We start from the raw sequence: 8,775 nt of genomic DNA on the forward strand, positions 1-8,775 counted from the left end.
TGCACAGAGCAGGTGCCGTGGACCGTGTTTTTCTCTCCGTCCACTCCGAGTAACAAGTGTAGTGGCCGCGGTGGTTATCAAACTTCGGAGCTCTCGCGACACAAACACCCACAGAGAAAGTCCACTTTCCAGTTTCACCTCGAGTAAAAAAAAAAAAAAAGTGCCACAAATGACGCACCGAAAAGTTTATTTAATCGCCCCAAAGGCTGATAAGCACCGGCTTTTACCCGCCGGGCAGCTCAGTAGTGAGGGCTTTTCCTCCTCATAAAGTGGTCATTTTAGCTCGTACACAATGAGAAGTGGCTAACAGGAGGCTAGCTGAACTTAGGTGCGTGTCCTCGCGCTGGGCTAACCTCCAGCTCCAGTGGCTAGCACGGCTAATTAGCCTATCAGCGGTGTTTTTTTGCACGTCGCTCCGGACCCAGGGCAGCGACACTCTCGTGTCGGTTTTCGGCGGAGAATTAAACACTTCCCCCCCGCTAATAAGGCTGAAGGGCAGCGCGAGTGGCTTTAGTGAGATGTTTTAAAACATAATATGTGTTAAAAACACGATTTGTGTGAGGAAATGACCGCCTGCCCCCTCCTTCCTCTTCTCCTCCACGGCTGCTCTGTCCTTTCCGTCCGATAAAAACTAGCGACTACTACGCACACTTAACACTGGCTGCGTTTCCCCCCGAATAAACCCACATGCACTCAGTGTTGAACAAAATCACTCTTTAAACTTTTCAACTACCCGAATCGGCACAAATGGAGCCATTTTTCGGGGCATTTGTGCCAAGTATTCTCCGCTGGGAATCTCCCTTTGCGGAGCTGCGCTCATTCACTCGGTCAATGACTCACCTCTACGCTCGAGCCACCTCGTGTCTCCCAGAAGCTCTCCGACATACAATTAGCTAACAGAGCTAACAGTAAATAAAAAGGAGGACAAAAACAGGAGCCAAGTGAATATTTCCGAGTGGTAAAAAATCAACAAGTTGCCGCGAGGAGGAGAAAATAAACGGCCAGTGAGACAGAGACGCTCCTGCGTGCGGTGCTGGAGATTTTCCACTTTTTTCAACTGACTACTGGGACTGTTGTGTGTGTGTGTGTGAGAGAGAGTGTGTATGTGTGTGTGTGTGTGATACAGCGGGTGGTACAAAGCTAAACTTGCTATTGTTAGCATGTCGGCATGAGGAGCTCCGCGCACCTTCAATGACTTCTTCTTCTCCCCCCTGTGTTTAAATTAAAAATCAAATTAACGCACTCTTTTTCACTCACTTACAACCCGAACATCCAACTCAACGGATTAAAACGAGTCCGATTGGGCTCAGGACGAGTGTGGATGATGATGGTGGTGGTGGTGGGGGTAAAAAAAAAAAGTACAAGAAACTTGATAGTCAGAAAGAAAACCCAATTCAAGAAAGCACGTGGACTCAGAATTCACTCATTCACTCACACACACACAAAATAAGGGAGGCATTTGTTGGCTTACCCGGTGAGCTTCAGGGCTTTTCTATCAAATCCAACTCCGTGTTGGTGGCGTTAGTGTCTCCGCTTGCAAGAAAAATCCACCGTGGTCCCTTTTTACGGTTTGAAAAAAATAAATAAACAGACGGAGTGAGAGGGGAAAAAAAGAAAAATAACACAAAAAGTTCAAGTTTTTCGTCTCTTTCATGAAATATTTCTCCTCCCTCCGGCGCGTGTCGCGTCCGCAAACCACGCCGACTAGTGTGCGTCGCTCTTCTCTCTCTCCTTTGTGTTAATTTCACTCGAATCGAGTTTAATCCGATCGATCCCTCCTCGGTTTGGTCGCGTTCCCGAGTCCTTCCCCTCCAGACACTCGCTCACCTTCCTTGGCCAGGGGGGGCGCGCTCCCGAGGACCTCTCGTACAGATAAACACGCGGCGTGCGCGGTCACTGACCCCGCAATGCCAGTGTTGGAGAGATAAAACTCCTGCCAGATTAGGGATTAGCAGGGAATAGATTAGGGTTTGACACTGTGAGACCAGAATATATGTTATGCAGCTTTTTTTAAATGAAGATAAATGTGTTATCTGGGTGTTTAAATCATCAGAATCACGAGTTCACTCATCTACCACTGAGGAAGTTTGATGACAAGAGTCTTGGTGTAAAAAAGTAATTGATCAGTTTATGGATCAATAAAAGCACTATATATTAATCTATCAATTGATATAGCTGACATAAATAATCAAACAGATGTTGTAAACGTGACAATTAACACTTGAGTCCATGATTTAGTGAAATTAATTTATACATTTTCCAACAAAAAGATATTTTGTGGGAAAGATGTTATGACAACAAAACGTGTTTTTTCATTATCGATGAATCTATTTATTCTTTTCTCGACTAATCGACTTGTTTGGTCCAGAAAATGTCAAAAAAATGGTGATCAGAATCTGGAAAAGATCTATCTATCTATCTATCTATCTATCTACCAATCTATCTATCTATCTATCAATTACATTACATCTATCCATCTATCTATCTATCTGTCTAATTTATCTATCAATTTGTAGGATTACATTAAAAACGCTTTCTGAATGAGAAACATATTCTCAAATTTTTTTAACATTTTTATTATCATGATAATCATCATACAGAGCAGAAGTTGTGAAGGTCTACACATAGACCTCTCCTGCTGTGTGCAGAATAAGAGAACACTGAATTCTGCATGATTTTGTCGTTTTTGAAAGGATCTGGATTTGGTACTATCTATTATGTGTGTGTTGTAGTTTTTGTGTGTGTTTATTTGTGCGATTCTTCTTAAAGAAACATACAAAACTTCCTCGTGAATGCAGTGTTTTATGATAAATAAAAAATCTACCGGGCGCGTAAAATGAACGCTGGCGGGCCAGTGTTTGGCCCACAGGCCACCAGTTGCTGACCACTAAACCCTATAACTTCTAATTTGACAAACACATGACAAATAATGCCACGTGTATGATGTCTTCTTGAAAAGAAATCCTTCATGAAATGATATATTAGAATGTCATAAATAAGTGCACATGCCTACATCAAAGGTGACCTAGTTTTGAAACATGGGGCCTCTCTCCAGTGGTGAAATCCCCCTTTAATTTTAGGACCTTCATGGCGGAATGAAGGGAACCCCTGAGAAAAGCACTTAAAAAAAACAACCTTCTACTCTCTTTCTCCAGAAAGTAACACAAGTCAATCAGCTCACTTATCGCGGTGATTTATCTCTTACGTAATATATCGATATTTCAAGTTCACATAAGGGAAACAAAGCACACACAGATACATGTTTCTGCAGACTGCTGAAAATAAGCCTGTGTCCTCCATGTCCTTCCATCTTCACCACACTCACTCAGCAGTTCCCCTGGAGCTCGACCTTAAAAAAAGAGTCCAAAAGGCCCGAGACGAGTTTGGCAGTTTCTGGGTCAAAAAAACGACGGCAGTGAAAACACAGAGCAGAAGAAGAAGTGAAACATCCACGTGTGTTAAATACAGTGACATGATAGATTCTGGATATATGGCATCTGTGATGTCTTTTCTTGGTTGATATAGTAGTCAAAGATTGCATTTATGATATTTAAATGAAGTATTATTATCAAAACTGCATGGATTTTACACGGAATCATACAAAATCACTGTTTACAACCTTTACTCAAATGTAATTTAATGATTATTTGTGTTACAGTGGAGATTTCCTCATAACAAATCACCATTATTAAACATAAACACACCAGATATCATATAAAAAAACAACTGTATTTTAAGTACAGACCATAAACAGAAATTATTGTATTTGTTAGGGTAGATATTTTTATTGTCTTACAGTACAGTATTTACTGTGTATTGCCACAAAAGAAGATGTCTCATGCTATATATCGAGATATATATATATATACATATATATATGTTGGGAGTTAATGTTAAAATATACAAGATATTATTTATAACCCACACATTTCCCACTTTTTCCAACAGGAAAGGAGTTGCTGTTCTCCTGCCACCATGTTTGGTTAAAGCTGTGTCACCTACATGAATCTGAATGAAGGAATTCAAACCCCAAAGTCACAAAATCACAAATTTGTACATAGTGATGGATGCAGCAGTGGATCAGCGACTTCTGTTTCCCGTGATGTTAAAATCGCTGATTTTCTCTCTGGACTTTGATGCAGGGAGTGAGCAGTTTTGTCTGCCATGTGCTCATGTCATCACAGACCTCCAGAGTCACTCTGGTCCTCACTGTCCATGTGTCTCTCTGGCTTCTTTAGAGAAGAGACCACTTCATTAGAGCCAGATCTTCATTGTTGCCGGTGAGAAAACAGAAACAAGTCAGTGATTTGTTGTTTGATTCCTGGGTTGGAACATGTTCTACGACCACCCTGAGAGGCAGCGCTGACAAAGAATGTGGAAAAACAGCTTGTAGTCTAAACAGGAAGCAAAAGTGCTCTGGGTGATTACTGCAGGTGTTGTGTGCAGTGACGGACTTACGACGTATTTCATGATATGGAAGTCAAAAACGATCAGAATCAGCTTTAGGAAATGGATCTTTGGAAGTGGCATCAACTGCTGCTGCTGCTGCTGCTGCTCCATCGTCCTCCATCGTCTGTTTGCAGGGACATTTTAAATGTGCTGCATATTTTCAGTCAAAACTGTGGAATGGACCTTTAAGATATGACAGTGGCAACATCATGAGACGGCTGCAGCTGTAAAAACCCGAGCTTTTTAAGGTTGGAGTTTTGCTTTTTGTAAAATAAAAGACTTATATTATGAATTTTTCCTCTTAATATTATGAACATTTTCTTGCAATATTATAGTTTTTTTCTTGCAATATTATGAGTTTTTTTCTTTTAATATGACTTTTTTAATGGTCCGACTTTATTCTTGTAATATTGTAACTTTATTCTCGCAATATTGTGACTTTTTTCTTGTAATATTATGACTTTTTTTAACATTACCATTTTATTCTCGAACGATTACAAACTTTCAGTTTCAAAATCTCTCGTGCACCTTACATCAGAGAATCAAACACGTTTGTGACACTGCAGTTTACGACGTGTAAAGCTCAAGGGCCGCGGGCCACATTTGGCCCACAATACAATGCATTCAGAAGCACTTTAAACCGCTTTAAAGGGCCAAGAATCATGAAAGGAACATTGGTCACTACAGACCTGAAGTCAGTGCTCATGAAAGTCACCTCACGTCCGTCCATTGACGGAGGAAAAAGCTCACCTCAGATCACAGTATATCATATTTAATGGCTCCTCGGGCCGGAAGTAAAACATACATGCGGCACATTTGTGTCCAGAGAGCTGCTTCACTGTGACTGTGGTGAGTTAGGACGCGTCTCATCCGTCATCCACCGTCTTAACTCATGCTGCAGGAGCACATGGCGGCTGCAAAGAGCATCTGATCTCAGTCCAGGGAAACACGTTCATCACACATGACGACAAACTCATGAGGCTGTTACTCTTCTGCTAAATTCATAAAATGATGTTTAATAATAAATAGATGCTTAGCTGTGTGAGCTGGTTGAAGAAGAGCAGATTGGAGCATGAACTCGTACCACCACAGAAAATTAGAAATTTAGAAATATTAGAAAATGGAACAAATAACAAAAGAAAACAACAGAAAAGGTTAAATAATTATAATTAGTCACCTTATCTTGTGCTAAATCTTAATCTAATTTCACTGTGTGCTAAACCAGACATGGCTAAATCAAAATGGCTTCCATGAAAAGGCTTCTTCTATTTACCTTTTAAAGCTAAACTGTGATACTTTACTATCTTCGGTGCTTCAAGCTAACATATGCTAGGATGTATGCCTGAAAACTGAACTGTAATGTTTAGTTTTTCTTTAAAGCTGAAACTCTAATACTTCACTAGCTCTGGTGCTTCATGCTAATAGATTAGCATGTTTGCCTGCCTGCTAACCCTTTCTCATACACTAATGTTCACAGAGCCAGACATGGCTAAATTAAAATGGCTTCTGTTATGTTAGCCTGCATGCTAACTAACCTCTTCTCAAAAGGGCACATTGCAGAACTTCATTTTTATTTATTTTACTTGTATGTTTTTAAAGCTGAACTGTGACACTTCACTAGCTCTGGTGCTTTACTTATGTTAGCCTGCGTGCTAACTAGCCCCTTCTCTTACATTGATGTTCACAGAGTCTAAATCAAAATGGCGTCTGTGAATTGTAATTTTTGATTTCTTTTCAAGCTGAACTGTGACACTTCTAGCTGTGGTGCTTATGTTAGCCTGCATGCTAACTCTTTCTCATACACTGATGTTTAAGTCACAATGGCTTCCACGAAAAAGGTCAATTGAAAAACTGAATTCTAATTTGTATTTATTCATTTTTATTTGATTAATCTGAAAGACTTCACTAGCTCTGGTGCTTGACTTTTGTTAGCCTGCGTGCTAACTAAGCCCTTCTCACACAGTGACGTTCACAGAGCCACACGCGTGGATGTCATGTGGAGCGCCGTTGAAAAAGGTCACGCACGTACAGTGAACACGCAAACCTTCCCCGGCCACATACGAGTTACAGAATATATAATTCATCAAGCAGCCTCTCAGCCCGGCTGACCTTCATCAGGCGGCGGCACAGTCTCCATGACTGTTTAAGGTCGAGCAGCTCAGATCCAAGAGCTCACAAGCTCCTCCTCCTCCTCCTTTGCTCATTTTAAAAGAAAACATGACGGATGTGGAGCCTTTATTATTAAAGACAGGAAACACAAACACAGCTTTCTGTTTTTGTTTCTCCCCCCTTTAAAAACTATTTTTCCATTCCCACATAACCATGAAAATGACATGTTTAGAGTTTAGAATGTTTTATTATAGTTTATTGTGATAGCATTTTCTTTTTTTTTTCCTTTTTTTTTTTAAACGTTTCATTTTTTCCAAAGAACAAACACAGCAAATAATGTTGAGGAGGAGGAGGAGGAGGCAGGAGGAGGAGGGACGAGCAAGAGAGGAGGGGCCACATAGATAAGATAGACAGATCAATCTATAGATAGATAAGTAGATAGATAGATAAATAGATAGATGGCGTCAGGTTTGGCTTGATCCTCCCCCTGTAATCCCTCGGATTCCACACACACGCACGCATGTGAGCATTTGCACTAACACACACACAAAGAATAATTATCAGAATAAGATCAATAACTGTCTGAATATATCTAAGGAATACAAAAATAAAACTGAAAAAGATAGAACACAAGACTCACTCGCGCTGCTGTGAAATCCAAAAAACTCCCTACACTTATGTCCTTTTAGCCTGGAGTGGAAACAGCTATGTATATAAACATATATGGGTATATATATATATATATATATATATATATATATATGTATTTACATACACATATATGTATATAAAGAGACAAATGTACTATACGCAGGCCCGGTGTGTGTGTGTGTGTGTGTGGAGCGGGTGGGAAGGACCTTATTCACACGTGGGTTTGATTCCTCAGAAATGACGGGAGGCCCGTGTTTCTACGACTTCACACCTCTTCCTAAGTGTGTCACTATGAATGTGTGATGCACCGGCAACTAGTTAGTTAGTGGTAAATCACCCACGGGTAAGTTGAAAGGTCAGTGGGATTTATTTTGGCAGCTGTCCAAATCTCTCTCTGAAACGTCGGGAGTTAAGGCAGACAGCAGATTTCAGATCAGATTATTACAGCTAAGTGGATTTTATTTTATTTCATTTTTTATTTTTTTTTTAGGGGACAAAACACAGGAAAATTATAATTTGGCGTTAGGAATAATAAGTCAAGGTGAATGCTACCACACAGTCTGATACAGAGAGAAGAAGCAAAAAAAAAGCAGCAAAAACATCAGTAAAATGTTGCCCGTTACATCGTCAAAGCAAAAACAGTCATCCATCAAGCGCTAGTCAATTAACAGTTATATATATATATATATACACATACATATCTATATGTATGTATCTGCCTGTTAAGAATATTAGCTCGCTAAAAAAAGGGAGATGCTGCAACATTTTCAGTGACTCCACCAGGGGGCCGTCAAAGCCTCGGCGCGGTCACATTAGCAGCGTGTTATCGCTCAAACTCGTCATTTTAAAAGAAAAAGGGGGACGTCCAACGTTTAAAGCCCCTGTAAAGCAATGTATACCTCATGTATATGGATATGCATATAAAAAATGAATCAGTGTAATTTCAGAGCGGTTGTGCGAGCAAATTGCAAAATACAATTATTTTTGCAATACCGTGATAATATCGCATCGTGGTGTCTCTGGCGATTCCCACATCTAGTTTGAGACTTGTCCCGCACATGTGTCTTACCGCGATGTAAAGACACACAAAAGCTCTGACACTTTTTCTAAAATGCCCCAAAGATGAGGAAATGAGGAAGAAGACTCCCGCTGTGGGGCTGCAGTACCTGCTAATACAGAAAGAGGGAGCCAGAGAGCAGGACTGCTGCTTGAACTAGCGATGATTTTGTGCAACATATGGCGGTAAACTACACACTAAAAAAAAAAAATGGTGAAAAATATTCTGTACTGTTAATATTCACGGTCTCCACTTGAGCGGGTAGACCAGAATTTGACATGATTTAAAAGCTAATTTTTAAAAACTTAGCGACGTCTTTTTCGGTAAGGTGGTTACGAACGCGCTTTCACTTTACAGGGACTTTAAAGAAAGTCGGTGCCTTTGAGTTTAAATGACAAATGGAGGTTTTAACACCACATTTTTGTGCTTCGGCCCCCGGTAAATAAATACACGGAGCACAACAACATGTCGAGCTTCACCTTCAACAGGAAAACAAAAATAAAAGCTAA

The 8,775-nt window shown here is 40.3% G+C and overlaps 1 protein-coding gene across 2 annotated transcripts in view; it reads right to left on the reverse strand.

Moving 5' to 3' along the window:
• The window catches only part of chd7 (chromodomain helicase DNA binding protein 7), a 70,078-nt gene extending 68,253 nt beyond the window's left edge, over positions 1 to 1,825 (reverse strand). The window contains exon 1 of one of the 2 annotated variants that reach the window (XM_044044358.1): positions 1,472 to 1,825. The gene's annotated coding sequence lies outside the window, so the exon portion shown is untranslated. Of the gene's footprint in view, positions 1 to 840; positions 1,106 to 1,471 lie in introns of those variants that run through there. The other variant, XM_044044367.1, reaches the window with a different exon arrangement.
• Between the last annotated feature and the right edge of the window lie 6,950 nt (positions 1,826 to 8,775).

The sequence above is a fragment of the Solea senegalensis genome, linkage group LG1 (assembly GCF_019176455.1).
Source record: "Solea senegalensis isolate Sse05_10M linkage group LG1, IFAPA_SoseM_1, whole genome shotgun sequence".
NCBI classification, from domain to species: domain Eukaryota; kingdom Metazoa; phylum Chordata; class Actinopteri; order Pleuronectiformes; family Soleidae; genus Solea; species Solea senegalensis.